The sequence below is a fragment of the Dermacentor silvarum genome, chromosome 6 (assembly GCF_013339745.2).
Source record: "Dermacentor silvarum isolate Dsil-2018 chromosome 6, BIME_Dsil_1.4, whole genome shotgun sequence".
NCBI lineage: Eukaryota > Metazoa > Arthropoda > Arachnida > Ixodida > Ixodidae > Dermacentor > Dermacentor silvarum.
The window spans coordinates 44,796,165-44,801,905 of NC_051159.1; the positions used below are offsets into that span (position 1 = coordinate 44,796,165).

General features: G+C 55.3%; 1 long non-coding RNA gene across 2 annotated transcripts; it reads left to right on the forward strand.

Moving 5' to 3' along the window:
• Positions 1–3,934: 3,934 nt before the first annotated feature.
• Positions 3,935–5,503, forward strand: LOC125946227 (uncharacterized). 2 transcript variants are annotated; one of them, XR_007467476.1, is made up of 3 exons: positions 3,935–4,160; positions 4,303–4,470; positions 5,072–5,503. It is a non-coding gene; the product is annotated as an uncharacterized LOC125946227 (long non-coding RNA). The 2 variants fall into 2 exon arrangements; XR_007467475.1 differs by lacking the exon at positions 5,072–5,503 and adding an exon at positions 4,904–4,959.
• Positions 5,504–5,741: the final 238 nt, after the last annotated feature.

The following is a 5,741-nucleotide window of genomic DNA, read 5'->3' on the forward strand; positions in this document are numbered from 1 at the left end:
TTGATTTCCTCGTGTTTCAGTAGACGTCTTCTTCTGCAGGGAGTCGGACTTTTTTGTAGCGTTAGCTACACTGGCCTAGCCAAGTCCGTTTCGCGCGGCACATCAAGAGCCGTGCTGCGCATGCGCAAGGATCAGTGATGTCACACGGCTTGCGCACCGGAGCCACCGGAGCCGGCACCTCTCACGCACTCCCCCGCCGCCTCGCGCGACTCACCGCCGCCGGTCTGCGCATTCCAGAGGAGTGACGTCGTAGCCGTGGTAGACGCACTGGCGCCGGCGCGCGCTCGCTGGGCAGTCGCCGTCTGACACCGCGCAGGAGCCGCTGCGCTTCTGACTGGCGTTTGCCAGTGTGGTATAGCCATGGAGAAGGAGAGCGCAAATGCTGCTCAACAGCGCAGAAGAACGGAGAAGCTTGACTCATCGGATCCCGAAGTAGTTGCCTGGCAATTAGCGGTTGAGCGTAGGAGACAACCAGGAAAGCTAAGAATAATCAGCTGAACCTTTGCTAACGCTACGTATATCCTGGCATAGCCGAGCTAAGCCACTGCAACTTTTTTGAGAATGCGGTGTTCCTCGAGAGGCGATAAGCGTTCGTCTTCTTCTTTCCACATTCCGAGTGCCATGCACGTGGCATTGGTACGCGGTTAGATGAGAACTTGACTGGTCTCGTAATTACACGACAGAGGTACAGCGTACCAATTCTAGTACACTGTAACAGAGGAATATGAACGAAACTACACGACCGGCTGGGTTACCTGTACCTGTAAAAATGGAAAAAAAAGGTGGACTGAAAGAGTTTGAAAAACTCACAAAGAGCTCGAAAAATGGTGCAGAAACTAGAGACGAAGATTTCCGATGTAACCGAATAACGTGAACGAGTGACCCGAACGAACGTTTTCCGTGCTGAGTCCAACGACTAACCATCGACCAACCACGAAATCGGGCGCAAGAGGAAAAGAAAGCTATTCGCATTAAAAAGAACAGTAGAAAACGGTAAAGAAAATGACGTTAAGTGCGACTACAAAGGTGCAAGAACAGTATACAGGTTATTTTTTTCATTTATTCTTGATAGTATTTACTATGTTTAGCAGTAACTGCAATTTCCTAATACCATCCGAATCTTGGCCAATCCCCGTAGTGGTATGCGCCATCGTACAAGTAAAAACGAAACGAAATACTGGATAGCTATAAGAAAAGTGAGAACATTTGTGAATCTATATCTAACAGCAAAATATATATATGAGAGCCCTTCCACAACTGTGAAGATGGAAGCCAGCGCAGCTATGACTACGGTGGGTCTGCTATTGGAAGGCTTCGGAAGAGACGTACTGCCGCAACGCAACCCGCCGTGGTTGCTCAGTGGCTATGGTTTCGACCTCGTGCTGCTGAGCACGAGGTCGCGGGATCGAATGCCGGCCACGGCGGCTGCATTTCGATGGGGGCGAAATGCGAAAACACCCGTGTACTTCAATTAAGGTGCACGTTAAAGAACCCCAGGTGGTCCAAATTTCCGGAGTCCCCAACTACGACGTGCCTCATAATCAGATCGTGGTTTTGGCACGTAAAACCCCCATATTTGTTTTTGCCGCAACGCATCCACGAATATTTCACGCTGTTGGGCAGCCCGCACGGCGCCGATCGTGGCCAAGTCTCCGGCCAACCAAAGACGGTCACCGACGGCACACGTGGCGAGGAACGGGTTGCCAATGAACTCTTCTTGTAGCCTCGCCGTCGCTCCAGGGAAACGTTCCGATGGTGTGCAGTCACGGCGGCGTGCATCGCGCTTGTGTTGCGCTTAAATGGCCCCATCCTCATCGGTGGGGAATGCGGGTGGCGCTCGAAGACGGCGGACGCTCTCCGCATCGGCTCCGTCAGTAATCTCCGATTATTGCGGTGCTTCACTCCATTGTCGCAAAATTTTGGACTCATCGTCACCGCTAAGTTCTCTGCTCCACCCGGATACCACCCGCGCCCAGGTGGGCCCATGTTTCGGCAACTTCTGCGTGTTTGATCTCCACGACGGCTCCCCGCCGGGCTTGACGTTCCGTTAGGCCAATCTCCGCATCGCACGGGTTTTCCCGGCATGATGGCGGACGCCACCACGGTTACGGGCTATGACCCGACCTCACTTCGGGTCGTGACGATGGAGACCACCTCCTCGGACCAAGCCATGCCCTCGGAGCACGAGTATTTATCCGACATGGTGAAACTCTGGCAACGGAAGCAATCCCAGGCCGCGGCTTCGCCCAAGGGCCAAGGGTCGCGCGCCGCTCTCCAGACGGAACGCGCACCGCACCACCTTCCCCGCCGAGGCGTCAACCCAAGTGGCGACCCCGCCATACTCCTCGTCTCTCCCGTGACGACTACATCGTCGTGCTGAAGCCTCGCGCTCCTTTTGAGCTCAAGTCGGTCCTCCCATCCGATCGTGCCGGCGACGCGATTCGTGCATACCTGGGAGAACACTCGTCCACCTCTTTCCACGTGTGGCCAGTGTGGGACCAAAACGTTCTCGTGTGCAGTGTCACCTCGTTACCTATGGCGCAGCGCCTACTTGGGGACATCCAGTTGCCGGTGGGAGACCAGCAGCTCCCTTTTCGGGGCCATGCCAAGTCGTCCGGGGAAATCTGCCGGGGTGTCATCACCATCAACCCGGCTGAAACCCCACAGCGCATCAAATCAGAACTAGAATGGTCGCAAGGTGCTATCCTGGCGGCCGCAAACTCGGCGACTCTACTGCAGCAGTGGTGACCTTCGAGGGCACGAAGCTCCCCCGCTTCATCTTCTACCACAGTGTCGTGGCCTACGTGCGCCCGTACAAGAAGACAATCCCGGCCTGTTCCCTCTGCGGCACCATTGGGCATAGACCCTCGGCCTGCCCGCGACCCACTCCCGGTCGCGGTACCCGCTGTGGCACTCAAGTCCAAGTGACTTCGGAAGGCCTAGCTGAACACGAATGTAACCCGACATGCCTTCTCTGCTCCGGCCCGCATGAAACCGGCACTCGGGGATGTCCAGGGAAATATCGGAAACCTACACCACCATCCACCTCGAAGCCACCTGCACCCCCGTCACCGGGCACGCGAGCGGCTTCCCAACCCAAGCCTGGATCACGTCTCCAGACCCCGGCGAACCCACCGCCGACCACCTCAGTGCACTACCCGCCGCTTGTCGTGGCGCCACCTCAGGGGAGCAGCTGGGCAGGGATTACTGCTCCTCAGCCTCTCCCTCCCTCCCCCCTCCTTCTCCAGAGCTCTCCGCTCTACGAAAACAGAACGCTCTTCTTCAGCGGCAAATCGCAGTTCCCACTAAGCAGGGGGCAACTTTCCAACTGCAACAACAGAAACCGGCAGGACCCCCCACTGCCGCCCCAGTTGTTAAACCCGTCGACCCTCAGCCTAGCCCTCGCACTACGCCCACCCCGCGTACTCGCCCCGCTCCCCCGGCTTCGTCCACGGCGCCGGCTGCTCAACCAGTTACGGGGGCACCACAGAGCCCTCTTTCTATAGACCACACCCTGCCGCTCGGGGACCGTATTACTCGTCTAGAAAATGTAGTCCTCTACCAAATTTCCACCATTAATGTACAATACATTGTAGCTGAGGTGGTTCAGGCGGTTCAGGCCTGGGCTCTCACCCAGTTCCGCACCAGATCGTCTCGCTCGCGCTCGGCCTCCACGAGCAGCAGCTCTGCCCCGCGTCGACGCAAAGTTACCGGTTCCTCTTCCCCGGCCCTCAACCTGGCTTCCATCCCCCTTCCTGCTCCGCAAGGCCAGGGGCTGGGCATGGAGGATGACCCATAAAATTTTGAATTTTCATCATGGCGACTCCTTCATCTACACATTCGCCATCATCTCAATTCGATATCATCCAGTGGAACTCCAGGGGCTTCGGGAACAGGCGAAAGCGCTCGCATCCTCTCCTCTTCCTTCACACGGGTGGCAGCGGCGGTGGTGAAAGGACGCTTCGCTTATCTGTTCTTTTTTGCCTATCCAGACGTCCGGAAAGCTGCTGCCGTGGCTGCGGAACTGCGTGCTGATTGACGTCACTGACCTCGTGCAAGTGTTGTCGCACTTCCGGTGCCGAAACTGCGACTGGACACACGGGTGGCAGCGGCGGTGGTGAAAGGACGCTTCGCTTATCTGTTCTTTTTTGCCTATCCAGGTCGGTTCTGACTTCTGGGCAGGCGGTGCTTCACTGTTCGTGCATTGCTGGAATCGTCGCGCCTGCTGCTGCTTTCCTAAGGGACGTTTTTTTCAACGCGTTCTCAAATTCAAATTTCTTTCAAATTTTCTCCACCCACCAGACGTCCGGAAAGCTGCTGCCGTGGCTGCGGAACTGCGTGCTGATTGACGTCACTGACCTCGTGCAAGTGTTGTCGCACTTCCGGTGCCGAAACTGCGACTGGACACACGGGTGGCAGCGGCGGTGGTGAAAGGACGCTTCGCTTATCTGTTCTTTTTTGCCTATCCAGGTTGGTTCTGACTTCTGGGCAGGCGGTGCTTCACTGTTCGTGCATTGCTGGAATCGTCGCGCCTGCTGCTGCTTTCCTAAGGGACGTTGTTTTCAACGTGTTCCTCAACGTTAAATTTTCTCCACCCACCAGACGTCCGGAAAGCTGCTGCCGTAGCTGCGGAACTGCGTGCTGATTGACGTCACTGACCTCGTGCAAGTGTTGTCGCACTTCCGGTGGCGAAACTGCGACTGGACACACGGGTGGCAGCGGCGGTGGTGAAAGGACGCTTCGCTTATCTGTTCTTTTTTGCCTTCCACAGGTTGGTTCTGACTTCTGGGCAGGCGGTGCTTCACTGTTCGTGCATTGCTGGAATCGTCGCGCCTGCTGCTGCTTTCCTAAGGGACGTTTTTTTCAACGTGTTCCTCAACGTTAAATTTTCTCCACCCACCAGACGTCCGGAAAGCTGCTGCCGTGGCTGCGGAACTGCGTGCTGATTGACGTCACTGAGCTCGTGCAAGTGTTGTCGCACTTCCGGTGCCGAAACTGCGACTGGACACACGGGTGGCAGTGGCGGTGGTGAAAAGACGCTTCGCTTATCTGTTATTTTTTGCCTATCCAGGTTGGTAAATTCGCTTATTTTTTTCTGTTTAACGCTACGTTACCGCTACCGCCGTTGCCACCGTGTTCTCTGCTTTGCTCAGTGCTGTGTGCTATATGTGCCTTTTGGCAAAGTGAGTGCTGCCGTGTATTTCTGGACCACGGAACATGGCAAACAGATGTCAGTCCTGCGATGAGCCCCTCCCACTTGACGGCCGCGTCCTGAAATGCAGCGAATGTGAGTCCTCTTATCATATCGGTAATTGTTCTGGCTGGTCGGGGTCAACATTCAAGAGCAAAGGCGAGAGCGGCCGCAAGGCATGGCGATGCATTACTTGCCGTCCATCAAAAGCCAACGGTGGGGACAAAACAAACATTAATGCTGAGCTAACTATCTGTCTGGCAGATATAACTAGGAGGCTTGATGCTCTGGCTGGGTTGCCAGCTCAAGTTGGGGGGATTAAGGACTCAAATGAGCTATTGTCACAGAAGTACGATGACATCCTGAACCAACAGGTTAAACAGGAACAAGACATCAGTAGATTGAGCAGGCGTGTAGTTAGATTAGAAGCGGTTTCCACTTCAAATGACATTCAGCAACTGAAAGCGACTGTAAATGATCTTGAGTTTCGCAGTAGGAAACTAAAGATAGAAGTACGTGGCATTCGAGCTGCGCCAAACGAGGATTTGCT